General features: G+C 30.4%; 1 pseudogene across 1 annotated transcript in view; it reads right to left on the minus strand.

Moving 5' to 3' along the window:
* LOC122273317 (suppressor of hairless homolog) overlaps positions 1-11274 on the minus strand; it is a 42832-nt pseudogene extending 31558 nt beyond the window's left edge. Inside the window, exons 1-4 of the transcript XR_015429255.1 lie at positions 11051-11274; positions 6768-6905; positions 3627-3739; positions 1918-2044 (exon numbers count right to left, since the gene is read on the minus strand). The product of XR_015429255.1 is annotated as a suppressor of hairless homolog (transcript). The remainder of the gene's footprint in view (positions 1-1917; positions 2045-3626; positions 3740-6767; positions 6906-11050) is intronic.
* Positions 11275-21598: the final 10324 nt, after the last annotated feature.

A 21598-nucleotide genomic window follows, 5' to 3' on the forward strand; every position in this document is an offset into this window, starting at 1 on the left:
ACATTTTAATTGTATTTATTCTGAGAAGACAAATTGTGTGATTCAGTAATAATTTTATTCCCTTATTTATAACATTTTTACTGATTATAAAGGTAAATGGTACATTTTAAAGCTCCACAGTTACTGAAAATAACAAATTTTATTAATTCTCTCAAATAATTTTTACTGTTTTACTTCTAATTAATATAATCAACTATGTGTAATATAACAGGGTTGCCACCTGCTATATTATACAAAAATTTCCTTGACTTTTCCAGGTATTTCAGGAAAATTTCAAAGTAAATCCAGACCATATTTTATGTAAGTCACACAATTTTTCATCAGAAAACTTCGAATTTCATTAGTAATGTCAAATATAAAATTATGTGTAGATATTACATCTTGTGAGCAAAAAAAGTATCATTGAACAAGCATGGAAATATGGAAAAGTTTTAATAAAATGTCGAATTTTTATAACAAATAATTGTAACAGATGTTAGAATTATTTAAATTGAATCTCAATAACTGATTAATGCTGCTGAAAATTTTGAGTTCTTCCAGGTATGAGAGTTTTCCAAGTTTCTGTAAAAATATGCAATTTTTCCCGACTATTCCCTGCTTTCGAGAGTCAGAATAAAATTCCTTGAGAATTCCAGGTTATCCCTGTTCTTCCAGCCCGTGAGAGTCCTGATATACCTAACTTTTATATAAATCACTTAATCCTAAAAAAAAGCTTGAAAACACGAATTAATTTGGCCTTGTTTTAAACATGTGACCAAACTAAAAAAATTAATGTGAGAAATTAAAGAAAAAGTACATAAAAATACTGAAAACACTCCTCAAAAATTACAGAATTCAATAAAAATATTGAAATACAGTATAAAGTCGCGTATCCGGAATCAGCGGGACTTTCCGAAGTCCGTATATTTGATTTTTCCGTATAATTGACCTCCAAGGTAAACAAAGCTTAAAATGATCTGAATCTAAGAAGCAGAAAATAAATAAACATTATTTTTCGGGCAATAATGTTTTAGTATTAGAATGATATCTAATCAATCATAAACAAAATATTAGAAAAAAAATAATTATTGCTATTCTAAAAATAAATATAGAAAACGAAAAAAATTCCCAGTTATTAAAATATTAATTGCTCTCTCCACCATTTTGAACTAGAACGATTCAAGCAAGAAGGGGAAATTCCGGTCATTCAATAAGGTGGGTAGGTGGAGAAGAAAAATTCATTTCCTCCTAACTTGTCATTCAAGTTGAGGGCGGGGTAGTGACAAATTCTTATTTTCTCTCCTATCATTGGCTATCAATCAAGCATAAAGGCGTTGCATGCTAATTGGGTTTTCTTTATTTTTTCTTGTGTGACTAAAGGGGATTCCCCCTCCACTTTAACATTCAAAAAGGTTCCAGGAAATGCCTCTTTTACTAGCCAGCAGCATAGGAAAGAAGGGGGAGGGAGGGGACTCAGTTGTGCTCTTTTGAAAACAACCCTCCCCCCTTTCCTGCATTCCAGAGGAGGAGCGTCATGGTCTTAGTAGATCTTCTGTTCTCTTTTCTGTTGATTTATGGGTTCAATGCATAGATCTCTAGAAGCTGAGAAGGGGAAAAACCTGTCAAAAGACTTTTTTTTTTTTTTTTTTTTTAAGGAGAGGGGAAGATGATGAAATGTTTGTTTATTTTGATTGTTAAAAAGTGTCCGGGAAATCGACCCTTCCGGAAAAGGGACGTCCGGATATGGGACGTTAGACTGTATCACATATCTACTGTTTGCAACAAAGGGGTCAATTATTAATTACCATTCATGAGAGTTTACAATTTATTTTGAATAAATTAAATTTATTAAAAAAATCTAATTAAAGATTTAGTAACTTAATTTTAAAAAAGTCATCATGGATTTTTTTTTACAGTTCGTTAAAAAAAATGTGTTACCTCAAACTGCATGATTCTTTCCTTAGATAAACAAAGTATCCCTCATGTAAAAAGCACATTTATGAAGTTGTGAAACTGGATCATCAGCATCTAGAAGAGCTGTCTGTTTGTCAACTTTCCCCATTAACTGTAATAAGAATGCATATGTATAAGACATATTACAAGAGGGAGATGCATGGACATGCATGCACATTTATATCATTATTTAAAAATACATTATTTATTACTTATTCTAAATATTTAATGCTTTTTTTAAGTCCAACAAAAATATTAAAGCAATAATGTATTATGTGATTGAATACAAATTTTTGGAGAATGTTCATTATAATTTAATGAAAAAAAGCCTGCGTTGGAACAACTGCGGCGAAAGTTTCTGGCTTTAAGTTTATTTTGGAACAGGTGTGAAATAAATTTGTGGAAAATATAAGTTATGGGGCAGATTGAAGCAGCAATCACATCGCAGTAACAAATTTTATTTTTGCAAGATACAGGGTGGCCACTCAAATCAGGTTTCAAATTTCCCTGAATTTTCCAGGTTTTCCAGGTAAAAATCCTAAAACTTACAGGTCAATTTGCTTTTTTTCCCTCATAAAGTTTTGGATGGAACCAAGAAAAGCGTCAATATTATAAAGTATTTTATTTAAAATATTATTTTTTTAATGTTATCAATGTAATGTTTATCATCTTTGACTCATGGGATAGAGTGCTAGCCAGGTCAACTTATGGGAATGAGGTGACCTGGAAAGGCTCTCTATTCTTTCAGAAATCATGAGAGTTTAACATGCTTATAATGAACCTAATTTTGATGCAAGCGAAATATTGCTAAGTTGATGGTATTTTAACTGTTTGGCAATAAATTTTCGTCCAAAAGTGGGTATAACAGTTGGTAAAATAATTTTAATTAACAAAATTAGTAAATAATTTAAATTAGTAAAAATAAGAAAAATCAAAGAAAAAATTCCAGCTTTTCTTTAAAAAATCCCTGATTTTTCTAGGTTTCTGTCCAAATTTCCCTGATTTTTCCAGGTTTTTTCCAGTATAAAATATTCCCTGATAATTCCAGGTTTTCAAGGTTCTCCAAGTGGGTGGCCACCTTGAAGTAAGATTGTTACATTCACGAAAATCCAAATTACTTTCAATAAAACTTAAGAAATAAAGAATTCATAAAAATTAAGTTTTGCAACAAACATAAAAAATATTAAAAAGCTCTTTAATTAGAGATAAAAGATAAACCTAATATTTTTTAATTAACAGCATGAAAATATTTTTCATTAAAAAGAACAAAATTAAAACAACAATTAATCATATAACGCATTAACATGACACATAATCACCATTTTTCGTAGCTTGAAAACAGAATTTATTGCTTTGTATTTTTTCTTTTCTTCTTTTCATAAAATATTAATATACAGTTTAAAAAGAAAACCATTTTTGTTTGTCATTTAAATGTGTTCAAACAACAAAAAAGTCAAAGAAGCCTAATAAAAAAACAATAAAGACAACATTCTGAAAAATACACAAAAACAATGTTGCCACTAAAACTGCCAAAAGTATTTTTTTCTGTTCTGCTTTTCAAAAAGAATAATAATATATAGTTTAAATTTAAAAATAAAACAAAGACAACATTCAGAAAGATATACAAAAACACTATTGCATATTAAACCTAAGTTGTTAATGTAAAAGAAAACACAATAAAGTTGAAAAATTACCAGTCTAGGTAATGCCATTCCTGTAACTGAACAGACTAACTTAACAGTATAACGATAATGAATGTAACCATCACGAACAGTAAATTCCTAAGACTCTGATTCAGTATCATCCACTACAAAACCAATTCAGCAGTGAGAAAAGAAATAATTATAGCATGTTTTAGAAGTAAACAGCTTTACATCTGCTGTAATATAAAATAAAATATTGTACAGCTAACATTCATAATTTTGTGTTGGGAGAATCTTCTCAAACTATCTTTCTTTTTCTTTAATTTTAGGGTTATAGCTTACCACATTTTCGACAAAAGATCACATAAGTTTTAGCTTTTAAAAAAGTAGTTATGTGCATTGTAACTGACTGGCAAAACAGGACACGTGGCTGTGGCATTTAACTATTTATTTACCTTCTATTTGACCTTTAGTATCTTAGAACAATATATGGGGCTGCCAACTACTAAGCTTTTTGTGAAATATTTTTATAGAGTGGTAGACAATCAAAAGACATTAACAAAAAATTAAAACATTATCATTTAACAATTGAACATACAATTAAAAATTAAAGATTTCAAAATGTTTGGTTACTTATGGTTAAGTTTTAAGAACAAAAGAACTGGAACTAAATGTTTTTTCATATGAACTATTGAATCATTCAGATTCAGTGGCGTGGAAAATAAGTCAAATTTACTATGCAAAAAGTCACTGATCAAAACAAGAAAAAACTATAATAAATTTTCCCAAAAAGTGTAGAAAGTTTGCAGCCCTGCAATATAAGTCTATCTTTAAGTGAAAATTAAGTAATAATAATAATAACAACAACTGAATTGATAAGAGCAGTTCAGTGCTTTTCTTTCCAAATAACTTAACTAGAGAGGGAAAACCTACAAAAAACATATTAGTAAAGAACAGATAATAAAAATATAATAGATAAAAAAAAACTTATCACAAAGTTGATGTTTAGAATTGAAATACCACAATAGGGTTTTAACACAAATGCACTTGAACTATACTAAATCAGATATTAATGTTAATTACACATGACGTAAGTGCTTAATGTTTGGATACCAAAGGATGATAACTATAACAAATGATTGTTTGTTCTGTTTTAATGTGCCTAGATTGCTACAAAAAAAATGATATAGGATGTTATTTAAAAACCTAAAATACTTTTGTCAAGTTTTTGTTTTTATAAAAAATAATGATGTAAATAAGCATAGAGATAATTTAGAACCACCATATATCCAAATTCTAGGCTGATATAATAACATGATGATTGAATATTTTCTATTACAAATTTTAATCTTTGGATGAATAGTTGGATTTGCATTAATCCTGGAGCAAAAACTTTACTAATGTCTAGCATTTTGGTAAGATTGAGTTAATTGGCAGGTTTATGTAGTTTTTGCATAAAGCAAATAAAAATGATTATACTTAATTTCTACATACAGGGTGCATAGCCAAATTATTCAACAAAAATAAGCACCTTTTAAGCACTTGAAAAATATTTTTAAACACTTCACAAAAATATCATAATTAGGCAGGGTTGGAAAGTTTTTGACAATCGACGGTTTTATCTTGTTTTAACCGCCATGTCAACAAAAAAAAAATTTGAAATTGTTTTAGACAATTATCAAAAATCATGAAATTTTGAATCATGTAAAACGAATGGCGTTTTCATACACTACGGACTGACTTATACGCCGAAATAGATTGGGTTGAATTAATTATGAAAACCTTCAATAGAACAATGTGAACTGTGTCTTTTTGCATTATTCGTAGCGAAAATCAACAAGTAAAGGAAAAATCTCATTTTGAAAATGGGAAAAATTAAGCACTTTTCAAAAACACCCAAAGAAAAAAGCACCTTTAAGCACTTTTTAAAAATGCTACACACCCTGTATGTATACAAACTCAGAGTTGACCTAATAACAAAAAGTTTTTTAAAAAATTAGTAAAATTTGATAAAATATTACATTTTAAATATGATGAAATGTAATATTTTATTATAAAAAATTTTAAATTAGAGAATGAATATTTATACTTGTCTATGAAGCTTAACTTTTAGAGACATGAATCAGCTTGTATAAGAACTCATTGCAGCCCTCAACAGTAAATGAGAAAAATGAGTAAATATTACGTTTCAATTATTAAATTAGTAAAAAAATATTAATATTTTAAAGAAAAAGATATTTGAGTTTTGATTAAGATTTGTTATTGGTTTGATGATGCAAAACTGTGGGACAAATTCTTCATAGAAAATTCTCTTTCTCTTACATAAGTAGTTTGAAGCATAAAAAAATTTGTTGTTAAGGTAAACCAGGGGTGATTGCGAGCCCAACTAAAAAATCCGGAAAATTTCTTGAGTAAAATCATTAATGACGCATTTCAAAATATATATACAAAGTATCTTTATAAATTTAAATCATTGTTGAAATATTCAAACATAAAATTCTAAATAAATTATATGTAGTGTAATTTCAATGAATAATTACTTATAAGTTCACTTTTATCTCAAATCACATTTATTACACTACCAGAAAAGAAAAATTTACGAATGAAAGAAATGTTAAGAACAAATTCTAGTTTTATTATTTTTAAACAAAATATATTGGAATTTTTATACATAAATGTGATTGATGATTTCTTGAAACTTCTAGACCATGGATTTCCGGAAACTTCTGGATTGTAGCTAGCAAAAAATCTGGAAATCCGGATTTTTTTCGGAGCACAATCACCTCTGGGTAAACCTAACGTAAACCATAAAGTTTCAAAATATCAAAATGAAAACAAATTATGGCAGGATTACTTAAGAGTAGACAATGAAAAAGTGATCCTACCATAATTTGCATGCATTTTGATATTTGAAGAACACTTTTTTCAGCTTTTGAAACTACACTAGATTTACCTAGACACTAAATGCACCGAATTCACTTTTCCATAAACTTTAAATTACTTATGTAGGTGAAAGTGAGAGTGCCATGAAGAATTTCTAGCACTGTACAGCATCCTCTTTATAATTGGATTCAAAAATGGTGTAAATAAGAATAACTACTTCTAAATATTTTACTATTTAGTAAAACCATTTTTACCACTTTACTTGTTCCCCCTATATGAAATTAAGAGTAAAATGAAAATAAGACTTACAGACATGAATGGTGAAAGCACCCCATTGAGTAGAGCTGGCATGGAAGTTACCGTTCTCAACATGAAGATATCGAGTACTGACAGTCTGGGAGAGAAGCCTGTTAAACAAAGCTACTCTAGATCCTGAAGCAATGCACACTGCAATGAACAAAAAATACATTACTCTTTAAATAACACACATAATCAATACATATTCATAATAAAAATAAGAATAAATAACAGGATGCATAACCAAATTTTCGACTAAAAATAAGCACCTCTAAAGTACTTTTTAAACACTATATACATTAACAAAATGCAAAATAATTTTCAAAGACATTATAAGATCATGATAAAAACAACTAGTTTCTGGCAAAGAACTCTTTTCTGATTATATTAGCTACCATAAAAAGATCAAAATTTTTTTGGTTCGATTTTAGAGGGTGGAAAATGAAGCCTGAAATTGAGAATATCTTGAAAAATGCAGCAGAGTTGCACATGAGAGTGCAAGAATATCACCGAACCCAGCTCAGTAGTCACTCCCATGTATTTCATCAAACATGTAACATGATTGGCGCTTTCATACTCTACCGACCAACGCTTTGCCAAAATTAATTTTCTTGAATGAATTGTGAAAATAATGAATAGAACAATGTGAAAACCATGCTTTTGCATAATACACAGCGAAAATCAACACAGTCAAGAAAAAAAATCTCATTTTCGAAAATTAAAAATTAAGCACTTATAAAACACGACGCATATAAAAAGCACCTTTAAGGGCTTTTAAAAAACAATTGAAAATAAGCACCTTTAAGCACTCTTAAAAACGCTACGCACCTCGAATAAGAAAGTTACATAAGCAAAATAAGATACAGGCATAAGATAGCAAAAAAAGAAAGGCAGACACTCCAACTGCTAAGAAATTTCCAAGTGGTCGCAAGGGAGGGTAATGTATTAATATTTTATAAAAAAGAATAAAAAGAATTACAAAACAAAATATAATAATTTAAACAAATACTATATGGTCAGATAGATGATTGCTAACGCTTTAACAAAAAAAAATTAAAACTTTTAGTTCTAAAAAACTTTTACTTTGTTTTAAAAATTCTAATTTAGTTCACAACCACTAAAAATAATAATTCCTAACAGCCTCTAATGTACAAGTTTCTGAAAATGAAAAGAACATAAAATAAAAAGAATGTGCTTCAATGTAACTAAGAAGACTAATTTGTGTTTAGCAAAATTAATTTATGATATTTTTGTTAAAATGCTGCTGAGAAGAAAATCAGTGAAGTTGGAAGATGCATGGTATACTTGACTAATTGAAGATTGTGATGAAAACAGGATGATGAAAATAACAGTAGAAGATGAAAACTGGAACATAAATTATAATAAAACTTTTATTTGGTAGCTCGAGATAAAAAAATTTATGTCCATAGGAGTTCTAGTTAAATAAATTTTGCATAATAATATTAATAAGGACAGGCCATGGAAAACAAGTTCCCCATGACCTGCCTAATCAAAAGCCAAATTAAAAAGTAATTGAATTGTTCTCAACAGACCTTTAGAATCATGAGAAGAGATCCATTGTTGGTGATTTATCGAGAAATAACATAGCCAAAAATAAAGCCAACCACCGGTAATCAATATTAAATTATTTAAACTCAAAGTAAAGCTTCAGTTTCATAAGATACATAATCTTTCGGGTAAGAATTAACTAGATTGTATTTTAACATATGTAACATATTTTAAAAATATACTAATGGGTGATATTTTTCTCCACTATGGCAACATTGTCACAGAACATTACCGAGTTCTTGCAAAAAGATTTTTCCGTTAGGAAGTAAATAATTTTGGTTTTCCTCTCAGCAGAAATTTTTGTTCTATTAATTTTCTTTATTTAGTTATTACTTTTGATTTCACATAGTATTTAAAATCCTATATTATTAATTTGATATTATTTATAACAGCAACTGAATCTTGAAATGAAAACACACATTTAGTAACCCTTTTTTGAAGAAACCGATTCATGTGATTTCGCCTTCAATCTTTTTTTTTTACCGGTAGTTACTGCTACGGATTTCACAACTTTTTTTATTATTTTCTTTCAATGTGATGAAGATTAACAAAATTGCTTAAAAGGAAATTATTAATGTATTTTCAACCTACAAAATGCAAGAATATCTGCCTTAATATTAGATTTTTAAAAAAAACAAAATTTTAAGTTGATGTTTCAGTTAGCAAGTATATATTTTTTATATTTAAAAGAATCTTGCAGAAAGATATAAGTACTAGAGAGGCATGTCGCAGAAAGCCTGGAAAAATTCTGATACAGGTTTTTCTTCCCACCTAAATTAAAACCATTATAAAATATAATTATAAAATATAAATAATTGAATTAATAAGAAATAAAAAAAATTAGCATTCAATTAATTAGCAAAATTAGCAATTAATTCACATTATTTTAATTTTTACCTGAAAAAATAATCTTTATGGATAATGATAAGTCTAAAAGCTACTTAAAAATCAAAGTACAGAAAATGATTACGATTTTCAACATACCAAAAACAAATCCATTTGTTTAAGAGACCATTTATAACCAAGAGTTAAATCAATCCAGTGATGAAGTCGTTCAGAGACACGAGAGATTTCTGAGGATCGTAAAATAAATCTGGTATATATTCATCTGGTGTCCATTCCTGTGAAAGAATAAAAAGTTTGAATAAGAAACTTTATTGCAGTGGACAGTGACTATAAACATGTAATGACTATAATCATAAAATTTTTCTATAATTCCATAATAGAGAAGATTAATTCTTAATGATACAATTCTTAATGAGTGTCCACCAAGAGGTCAGTAAGTCAATATTTAAAATTTCCTAAACTGTAATAAGTACATAAAGGATTTATTTACCCATAAAATAATCTAAATATATAACTGAACACACATTTATTACATCAAAACTAGCAATATACGTGTTTTTAACTCATTCTTATGGCATAATTATTTTAAATAATTTTTTCTTCATTTACCTAAATCTAAAAAAAAGGTGTGTCCTCAAAAAAAAAAAGAAAAAAAGAAAATGTTCTTCAAAAGGTTATTTTTAGACAGAAATAAAAATTCACTTTTTTCTACTGTCCTTTCTTTATGAATGATTACTACATTCTAAGAGTTTTCGACTATCCACCTATCATTATTTTGTCAAATCTTCCAACCTGGTTTATGTAATTAAATAAAAAAACAGAATTCACAGTATTGTTGCTTCATAATTATTAAAAAATGTGAAAAACACAGGAGGGTGCTATTTTATAAATTACTAAAAAAAAAGAGGTAGATTCTACAAAACACAGTTATTCGATGTGGTAAATCTGATGATCAAAAAATTATTTTATAAAACATATTTTAAAGAAATTTCTTTCAAAATAAAAAAACTATGTTTAATTTCAGTAGCATCATCAAAAAAGTAAGTATTATTGGCGTATATCAATAAATCAATCATATTTCACAAAAATAATAAACTTCTATTATTAAACTTAGCAAATAAAACTTGGTTTTAAAAAATCAAAAATTTGTCTCTTTCAACAAAAATAAAGTTTGCTGAATAAACTTTTGTTGCAGAAATATTTGACTGGAAACAAGTTGATCAATTACATAGCTGCTAGTAGTATACAAGGTGAGACAAAACTAATGGTTTCAGCTATAAAGGGTAAAAGAAATTTACCAAAACAAAAAACTTTCACCATACAATATGGGCTCAAGAATCAAACGGCAAGCTGAAAGAGGGTCCTTCTTGAGAAAAAGGGAAAATATAGTACACAATTTTTTATTCCATATTGTCAAGAAATTTTGGATTGGTAATAGTAAGGAATATTTACTGGAAAAAATTTATTTTTTCCATGACATTTGAAAAAAAAAAGAGAATAAAACTGAAACAAATTGAATGAAATGGCAAAATAGAATTGTTTTGCAATCCATTCCTACATAAACATATTTGAATTTAAATAAATTACAATTTAATATAATAAAAGAATGTTTAATTTTTTTACATTTCTTTTTTTAAATAACTATACTTGTATTATTAAAGTTTTATACAAAATTATAAAACCTTTATAACATCGAATTTAAGAGTTGGTTTGAGTACTATTCATATACTTCACAGTATTTAATTATAAAAATTACTATGCTATTTACGAGATCAAAATACGATTTGAAGTAGAAAATACAATAAGCATGATATACCACTAAAAGATTAAATTAGTTCCATGACTAATTCAAACATTTAGTGGGTGGAAATAAAACTAACCAAGCATATTGCTTCATCAAAAGCATCCTGCTTAATGCTCTTTAAAGGAATTCTCAAGAGACGATAGATTTCTTAAATTAGGTCTATTCTTCATAGTCTTATAAGAATAGAAAAATTTAATCTCGTTTCTCGAAGCTTATTGAAAAAACAAAAAATTAAATTTTTTGCCAAATTTGTAATCCAACTGTTTTGATTACGACGTTTCTGACCTTCTATTTCTGTTACATGAGTTCTTTAATCTTAATTTTTAAATGAAATGCTTAAAGCATCTAGCTCACCCGTTGTTTATCCTCAAGGGACATTCTCACTGTTTAAGAAAAATTCGCGAATGGGAGACAGAGATTTGAAGCATAACCTAGTAAATGAAATCCTTTAGCTGGAAAGGTTAAAACAAAACACTCGGGTATAGAGAAGTACTAAAAAAGGCAGAGAAAATATGTATTGAAAGTTTTTCAGACTTGCCATCACAGTTTGGACTTTTTGGAGAGGGGGTTAGATAGTTTCTATGATACTGGATGGGATCATAGGTTCGCGTGCTTTTTGACAGCCTTGTCAAAATACGGTGGTTTGAAGTATAGTAGAAAGACTTCACTGACCTAAAGATTAATGAAGCTAGAAGATTAAAGAAAATGACATAAATTATTACTTTTTAGTTTTTAATTATAAAAATTAATTTTTTAATAATGTAATTAAATTGTAATTTATTCAAACCCCAGCTGTGGTCAATTTTTAATTTTTTTCTTACTTTGTTTATTTTACATTATATTATTTATTTAATGTGCTTTTCGATACATTAAAGGATCCTATAAGGAAAAAAAAAATTATTCGGGAAATTTCAAATAATGCTTAAAAACTGGTAATATCCCGAAAAATTATTTTATTTTTATTATATTATTTTTTTAAACTCCTCTTACAATACTTTCATGATAGTTTAACAGGTGAAATATGTTGTTCTAAAAATAAAATCAAGGGTGTCTCTTTGTGAAAGAAAGCATAATGGAATAAAAAATAAAATAAAATAAAATGGCGGGAAAAAGGATCAAATTTCAAGCCAACCTACTTCCCTTTAATATTAAGTTATAATTTTCAAACTCGGACCGAATATAGGCCTCTATGTGCCGGACCCGTCTACCAAAGCAAAATTTTATAACCCAACTAGGGGGGCCGCAATGGCCCCTTAAGTCTTCTGTTTTGCAAACCGGGAGAGGGTACTTGAAGCTATGTTGTAGCGGGAGCCTCGTATAAGCGTGGTCCAGCGGCTAAGACCATGAGCTAGTGATTTGCGCATGTAGCGAGGGGGCGTTGGTTCAAACCCCAGCTGTGGTCAATTTTTATTTTTTTTTATTTTTTCTTATTTTGTTTATTTTATATTATATTTTTTATTTAATGTGTTTTTCGAGGCATTAAAGGATCCTATAAGGAAAAAAAATTTTTATTCGTTAAATTTCAAATAATGCTTAAAAACTGGTAAAATCCCGGAAAATTAGTTTATTTTTAATATATTATTTTTTTAAACTCCTCTTACCATACTTTCATGATAGTTTAACATGTGAAATAAGTTGTTCTTAGTATAAAATCAAGGGTGTCTCTTTGTGAAAGAAAGCATAATGGAATAAAAAATAAAATAAAATAAAATGGCGGTAAAAAGGATCAAATTTCAAGCCAACCTTCTTCCCATTAATATTAAGTTATAATTTTCAAACTCGGACCGAATATAGGCCTCTATGTGCCGGACCCGTCTTCCAAAGCAAAATTTTATAACAAAACTAGGGGGGCCGCAATGGCCCCTTAAGTCTTCTGTTTAGAAAACCGGGAGAGGGTACTTGAAGCTATGTTGTAGCGCGAGTCTCGTATAAGCGCGGTCCAGCGGCTAAGACCATGAGCTAGTGATTTACGCATGGAGCGAGGGGGCGTTGGTTCAAACCCCAGCTGTGGTCAATTTTTAATTTTTTTTTATTTTTCTCTTATTTTGTTTATTTTATATTATATTTTTTATTTAATGTGTTTTTCGATACATTAAAGGATCCTATAAGGAAAAAAAATTTTTATTCCGGAAATTTCAAATAATGCTTAAAAACTGGTAAAATCCCGGAAAATTAGTTTATTTTTATTATATTATATTTTTAAACTCCTCTTCCAATACTTTCATGATAGTTTAACAGGTGAAATATATTGTTCTAAGTATAAAATCAAGGGTTTCTCTTTGTGAAAGAAAGTGTAATGGAATAAAAAATAAAACAAAATAAAATGGCGGGAAAAAGGATCAAATTTCAAGCCAACCTACTTCCCATTAATAATAAGTTATAATTTTCAAACTCGGACCGAATATAGGCCACTATGTGCCGGACCCCTCTACCAAAGAAAAATTTTATAACCCAATTAGTGGGGCCGCAATGGCCCCTTAAGTCTTCTGTTTAGCAAACCGGGAGAGGGTACTTGAAGCTATGTTGTAGCGCGATTCTCGTGTAAGCGTGGTCCAACGGCGCAGACCATGTGCTAGTGATTTACGCATGGAGCGAGGGGGCGTTGGTTCAAACCCCAGCTGTGATCAATTTTAAATTTTTTTTATTTTTTTCTTATTTTGTTTATTTTACATTATATTATTTAATGTGTTTTTCGATACATTAAAGGATCCTATAAGGAAAAAAAAATTTTATTCGGGAAATTTCAAATAATACTTAAAAACTGGAAAAATCTCGGAAAATTAGTTTATTTTTATAATATTATTTTTTTAACCTCCTCTTACAATACTTTCATGATAGTTTAACAGGTGAAATATGTTGTTCTAAGTATAAAATCAAGGGTGTCTCTTTGTGAAAGAAAGCGTAATGGAATAAAAAATAAAATAAAATAAAATGGCGGGAAAAGGGATCAAATTTCAAGCCAACCTACTTCCCATTAATATTAAGTTATAATTTTCAAACTCGGACCGAATATAGGCCTCCATGTGCCGGACCCCTCTACCAAAACAAAATTTTATAACCCAATTAGGGGGGCCGCAATGGCCCCTTAAGTCTTCTGTTTAGCAAACCGGGAGTAGGTACTTGAAGTTATGTTGTAGCGCGAATCTCGTGTAAGCGTGGTTCAATGGCTCAGACCATGTGCTAGTAATTTACGCTTGGAGCGAGGGGGCGTTGGTTCAAACCCCAGCTGTGCTAAATTTTTAATTTTTTTTTTATTTTTTCCTTATTTTGTTTATTTTACATTATATTATTTATTTAATGTGTTTTTCGATACATTAAAGGATCCTATAAGGAAAAAAAAATTTTATTCGGGAAATTTCAAATAATGCTTAAAAACTGGTAAAATCCCGGAAAATTAGTTTATTTTTATTATATTATTTTTTTAAACTCCTTTTAATATACTTTCATGATAGTTTAACAAGTGAAATATGTTGTTCTTAGTATAAAATCAAGGGTGTCTCTCTGTGAAAGAAAGCATAATGGAATAAAAAATAAAATAAAAGAAAATGGCGGGAAAAAGGATCAAATTTCAAGATAACCTACGTCCCTTTAATATTAAGTTATAATTTTCAAACTCGGACCGAATATAGGCCTCTATGTGCCGGACCCGTCTACCAAAGCAAAATTTTATATCCCAACTAGGGGGGCCGCAATGGCCCCTTAAGTCTTCTCTTTAGCAAAGCGGGAGAGGGTACTTGAAGCTATGTTTCAGCGGGAGCCTCGTATAAGCGTGGTCCAGCGGCTAAGACCATGAGCTAGTGATTTACGCATGGAGCGAGGGGGCGTTGGTTCAAACCCCAGCTGTGGTCAATTTTTAATTTTTTTTATTTTTTTCTTATTTTGTTTATTTTATATTATATTTTTTATTTAATGTGTTTTTCGATACATTAAAGGATCCTATAAGGAAAAAAAATTTTTTTTTCGGGAAATTTCAAATAATGCTTAAAAACTGGTAAAATCCCGGAAAATTAGTTTATTTTTATTATATTATATTTTTAATCTCCTCTTACAATACTTTCATGATAGTTTAACAGGTGAAATATTTTGTTCTAAGTATAAAATCAAGGGTTTCTCTTTGTGAAAGAAAGTGTAATGGAATAAAAAATAAAACAAAATAAAATGGCAGGAAAAAGGATCAAATTTCAAGCCAACCTACTTCCCATTAATATTAAGTTATAATTTTCAAACTCGGACCGAATATAGGCCACTATGTGCCGGACCCCTCTACCAAAGCAAAATTTTATAACCCAATTAGTGGGGCCGCAATGGCCCCTTAAGTCTTCTGTTTAGCAAACCGGGAGAGGGTACTTGAAGCTATGTTGTAGCGCGATTCTCGTGTAAGCGTGGTCCAACGGCGCAGACCATGTGCTAGTGATTTACGCATGGAGCGAGGGGGCGTTGGTTCAAACCCCAGCTGTGATCAATTTTAAATTTTTTTTATTTTTTTCTTATTTTGTTTATTTTACATTATATTATTTAATGTGTTTTTCGATACATTAAAGGATCCTATAAGGAAAAAAAATTTTTTTCGGGAAATTTCAAATAATACTTAAAAACTGGAAAAATCCCGGAAAATTAGTTTATTTTTATAATATTATTTTTTTAACCTCCTCTTACATTACTTTCATGATAGTTTAACAGGTGAAATATGTTGTTCTAAGTATAAAATCAAGGGTGTCTCTTTGTGAAAGAAAGCGTAATGGAATAAAAAATAAAATAAAATAAAATGGCGGGAAAAGGGATCAAATTTCAAGCCAACCTACTTCCCATTAATATTAAGTTATAATTTTCAAACTCGGACCGAATATAGGCCTCCATGTGCCGGACCCCTCTACCAAAACAAAATTTTATAACCCAATTAGGGGGGCCGCAATGGCCCCTTAAGTCTTCTGTTTAGCAAACCGGGAGAGGGTATTTGAAGCTATGTCGTAGCACGATTCTCGTGTAAGCGTGGTCCAACGGCTCAGACCATGTGCTAGTGGTTTACGCATGGAGCGAGGGGGCGTTGGTTCAAACCCAGCTGTGATCAATTTTTAATTTTTTTAATTTTTTTCTTATTTTGTTTATATTACATTATATTATTTATTTAATGTGTTTTTCGATACATTAAAGGATCCTATAAGGAAAAAAAAATTTATTCGGGAAATTGCAAATAATGCTTAAAAACTGGTAAAATCCCGGAAAATTAGTTTATTTTTATTATATTATTTTTTAAACTCCTTTTACCATACTTTCATGATAATTTAACAAGTGAAATATGTTGTTCTTAGTATAAAATCGAGGGTGTCTCTTTGTGAAAGAAAGCATAATGGAATAAAAAATAAAAGAAAAGAAAATGGCGGGAAAAAGGATCAAATTTCAAGCCAACCTACTTCCCTTTAATATTAAGTTATAATTTTCAAACTCGGGCCGAGTATAGGCCTCTATGTGCCGGACCCGTCTACCAAAGCAAAATTTTATAACCCAACTAGGGGGGCCGCAATGGCCCCTTAAGTCTTCTGTTTAGCAAACCGGGAGAGGGTACTTGAAGTTATGTTGTAGCGCGAGTTTCGTGTAAGCGTGGTTCAATGGCTCAGACCATGTGCTAGTAATTTACGCTTGGAGCGAGGGGGCGTTGGTTCAAACCCCAGCTGTGATAAATCTTTAATTTTTTTTATTTTTTTCTTATTTTGTTTATTTTACATTATATTATTTATTTAATGTGTTTTTCGATACATTAAAGGATCCTATAAGGAAAAAAAAATTTTATTCGGGAAATTTCAAATAATGCTTAAAAACTGGTAAAATCCCGGAAAATTAGTTTATTTTTATTATATTATTTTTTTAAACTCCTTTTAATATACTTTCATGATAGTTTAACAAGTGAAATATGTTGTTCTTAGTATAAAATCAAGGGTGTCTCTCTGTGAAAGAAAGCATAATGGAATAAAAAATAAAATAAAAGAAAATGGCGGGAAAAAGGATCAAATTTCAAGATAACCTACGTCCCTTTAATATTAAGTTATAATTTTCAAACTCGGACCGAATATAGGACTCTATGTGCCGGACCCGTCTACCAAAGCAAAATTTTATATCCCAACTAGGGGGGCCGCAATGGCCCCTTAAGTCTTCTCTTTAGCAAAGCGGGAGAGGGTACTTGAAGCTATGTTTCAGCGGGAGCCTCGTATAAGCGTGGTCCAGCGGCTAAGACCATGAGCTAGTGATTTACGCATGGAGCGAGGGGGCGTTGGTTCAAACCCCAGCTGTGGTCAATTTTTAATTTTTTTTATTTTTTTCTTATTTTGTTTATTTTATATTATATTTTTTATTTAATGTGTTTTTCGATACATTAAAGGATCCTATAAGGAAAAAAAATTTTTATTCGGGAAATTTCAGACACTGCTTAAAAACTGGTAAAATCCCGGAAAATTAGTTTATTTTTATTATATTATTTTTTTAACCTCCTCTTACAATACTTTCATGATAGTTTAACAGGTGAAATATGTTGTTCTAAGTATAAAATCAAGGGTGTCTCATTGTGAAAGAAAGCGTAATGGAATAAAAAATAAAATAAAATAAAATGGCGGGAAAAAGGATAAAATTTCAAGCCAACCTACTTCCCATTAATATTAAGTTATAATTTTCAAACTCGGACCGAATATAGGCCTCTATGTGCCGGACCCCTCTACCAAAGCAAAATTTTATAACCCAATTAGTGGGGCCGCAATGGCCCCTTAAGTCTTCTGTTTAGCAAACCGGGAGAGGGTACTTGAAGCTATGTTGTAGCGCGATTCTCGTGTAAGCGTGGTCCAACGGCGCAGACCATGTGCTAGTGATTTACGCATGGAGCGAGGGGGCGTTGGTTCAAACCCCAGCTGTGATCAATTTTAAATTTTTTTTATTTTTTTCTTATTTTGTTTATTTTACATTATATTATTTAATGTGTTTTTCGATACATTAAAGGATCCTATAAGGAAAAAAAATTTTTTTCGGGAAATTTCAAATAATACTTAAAAACTGGAAAAATCCCGGAAAATTAGTTTATTTTTATAATATTATTTTTTTAACCTCCTCTTACATTACTTTCATGATAGTTTAACAGGTGAAATATGTTGTTCTTAGTATAAAATCGAGGGTGTCTCTTTGTGAAAGAAAGCATAATGGAATAAAAAATAAAAGAAAAGAAAATGGCGGGAAAAAGGATCAAATTTCAAGCCAACCTACTTCCCTTTAATATTAAGTTATAATTTTCAAACTCGGGCCGAGTATAGGCCTCTATGTGCCGGACCCGTCTACCAAAGCAAAATTTTATAACCCAACTAGGGGGGCCGCAATGGCCCCTTAAGTCTTCTGTTTAGCAAACCGGGAGAGGGTACTTGAAGTTATGTTGTAGCGCGAGTTTCGTGTAAGCGTGGTTCAATGGCTCAGACCATGTGCTAGTAATTTACGCTTGGAGCGAGGGGGCGTTGGTTCAAACCCCAGCTGTGATAAATCTTTAATTTTTTTTATTTTTTTCTTATTTTGTTTATTTTACATTATATTATTTATTTAATGTGTTTTTCGATACATTAAAGGATCCTATAAGGAAAAAAAAATTTTATTCGGGAAATTTCAAATAATGCTTAAAAACTGGTAAAATCCCGGAAAATTAGTTTATTTTTATTATATTATTTTTTTAAACTCCTTTTAATATACTTTCATGATAGTTTAACAAGTGAAATATGTTGTTCTTAGTATAAAATCAAGGGTGTCTCTCTGTGAAAGAAAGCATAATGGAATAAAAAATAAAATAAAAGAAAATGGCGGGAAAAAGGATCAAATTTCAAGATAACCTACGTCCCTTTAATATTAAGTTATAATTTTCAAACTCGGACCGAATATAGGACTCTATGTGCCGGACCCGTCTACCAAAGCAAAATTTTATATCCCAACTAGGGGGGCCGCAATGGCCCCTTAAGTCTTCTCTTTAGCAAAGCGGGAGAGGGTACTTGAAGCTATGTTTCAGCGGGAGCCTCGTATAAGCGTGGTCCAGCGGCTAAGACCATGAGCTAGTGATTTACGCATGGAGCGAGGGGGCGTTGGTTCAAACCCCAGCTGTGGTCAATTTTTAATTTTTTTTATTTTTTTCTTATTTTGTTTATTTTATATTATATTTTTTATTTAATGTGTTTTTCGATACATTAAAGGATCCTATAAGGAAAAAAAAAATTTTATTCGGGAAATTTCAGACAATGCTTAAAAACTGGTAAAATCCCGGAAAATTAGTTTATTTTTATTATATTATTTTTTTAACCTCCTCTTACAATACTTTCATGATAGTTTAACAGGTGAAATATGTTGTTCTAAGTATAAAATCAAGGGTGTCTCTTTGTGAAAGAAAGCGTAATGGAATAAAAAATAAAATAAAATAAAATGGCGGGAAAAAGGATAAAATTTCAAGCCAACCTACTTCCCATTAATATTAAGTTATAATTTTCAAACTCGGACCGAATATAGGCCTCTATGTGCCGGACCCCTCTACCAAAGCAAAATTTTATAACCCAATTAGGGGGGCCGCAATGGCCCCTTAAGTCTTCTGTTTAGCAAACCGGGAGAGGGTACTTGAAGCTATGTTGTAGCGCGATTCTCGTGTAAGCGTGGTCGAACGGCTCAGACCATGTGCTAGTGATTTACGCATGGAGCGAGGGGGCGTTGGTTCAAACCCCAGCTGTGGTCAATTTTTAATTTTTTTTATTTTTTTCTTATTTTGTTTATTTTATATTATATTTTTTATTTAATGTGTTTTTCGATACATTAAAGGATCCTATAAGGAAAAAAAATTTTTATTCGGGAAATTTCAGACAATGCTTAAAAACTGGTAATATCCCGGAAAATTAGTTTATTTTTATTATATTATTTTTCTAAACTCCTTTTAATATACTTTCATGATAGTTTAACAAGTGAAATATGTTGTTCTTAGTATAAAATCAAGGGTGTCTCTCTGTGAAAGAAAGCATAATGGAATAAAAAATAAAAGAAAAGAAAATGGCGGGAAAAAGGATCAAATTTCAAGATAACCTACGTCCCTTTAATATTAAGTTATAATTTTCAAACTCGGACCGAATATAGGCCTCTATGTGCCGGACCCGTCTACCAAAGCAAAATTTTATATCCCAACTAGGGGGGCCGCAATGGCCCCTTAAGTCTTCTCTTTAGCAAAGCGGGAGAGGGTACTTGAAGCTATGTTTCAGCGGGAGCCTCGTATAAGCGTGGTCCAGCGGCTAAGACCATGAGCTAGTGATTTACGCATGGAGCGAGAGGGCGTTGGTTCAAACCCCAGCTGTGGTCAATTTTTAATTTTTTTTATTTTTTTCTTATTTTGTTTATTTTATATTATATTTTTTATTTAATGTGTTTTTCGATACATTAAAGGATCCTATAAGGAAAAAAAAATTTTATTCGGGAAATTTCAAATAATGCTTAAAAACTGGTAAAATCCCGGAAAATTAGTTTATTTTTATTATATTATATTTTAAAACTCCTCTTACAATACTTTCATGATAGTTTAACAGGTGAAATATATTGTTCTAAGTATAAAATCAAGGGTTTCTCTTTGTGAAAGAAAGTGTAATGGAATAAAAAATAAAACAAAATAAAATGGCGGGAAAAAGGATCAAATTTCAAGCCAACCTACTTCCCATTAATATTAAGTTATAATTTTCAAACTCGGACCGAATATAGGCCTCCATGTGCCGGACCCCTCTACCAAAACAAAATTTTATAACCCAATTAGGGGGGCCGCAATGGCCCCTTAAGTCTTCTGTTTAGCAAACCGGGAGAGGGTATTTGAAGCTATGTCGTAGCACGATTCTCGTGTAAGCGTGGTCCAACGGCTCAGACCATGTGCTAGTGGTTTACGCATGGAGCGAGGGGGCGTTGGTTCAAACCCAGCTGTGATCAATTTTTAAATTTTTTTATTTTTTTCTTATTTTGTTTATATTACATTATATTATTTATTTAATGTGTTTTTCGATACATTAAAGGATCCTATAAGGAAAAAAAAATTTATTCGGGAAATTTCAAATAATGCTTAAAAACTGGTATAATCCCGGAAAATTAGTTTATTTTTATTATATTATTTTTTTAAACTCCTTTTACCATACTTTCATGATAATTTAACAAGTGAAATATGTTGTTCTTAGTATAAAATCAAGGGTGTCTCTTTGTGAAAGAAAGCATAATGGAATAAAAAATAAAATAAAAGAAAATGGCGGGAAAAAGGATCAAATTTCAAGCCAACCTACTTCCCTTTAATATTAAGTTATAATTTTCAAACTCGGGCCGAGTATAGGCCTCTATGTGCCGGACCCGTCTACAAAGCAAAATTTTATAACCCAACTAGGGGGGCCGCAATGGCCCCTTAAGTCTTCTGTTTAGCAAACCGGGAGAGGGTACTTGAAGTTATGTTGTAGCGCGAGTTTCGTGTTAGCGTGGTTCAATGGCTCAGACCATGTGCTAGTAATTTACGCTTGGAGCGAGGGGGCGTTGGTTCAAACCCCAGCTGTGATAAATTTTTAATTTTTTTTATTTTTTTCTTATTTTGTTTATTTTACATTATATTATTTAT

The sequence above is a fragment of the Parasteatoda tepidariorum genome, chromosome 1 (genome assembly GCF_982258835.1).
Source record: "Parasteatoda tepidariorum strain Cologne lab strain chromosome 1, Ptep-v5.0, whole genome shotgun sequence".
NCBI lineage: Eukaryota > Metazoa > Arthropoda > Arachnida > Araneae > Theridiidae > Parasteatoda > Parasteatoda tepidariorum.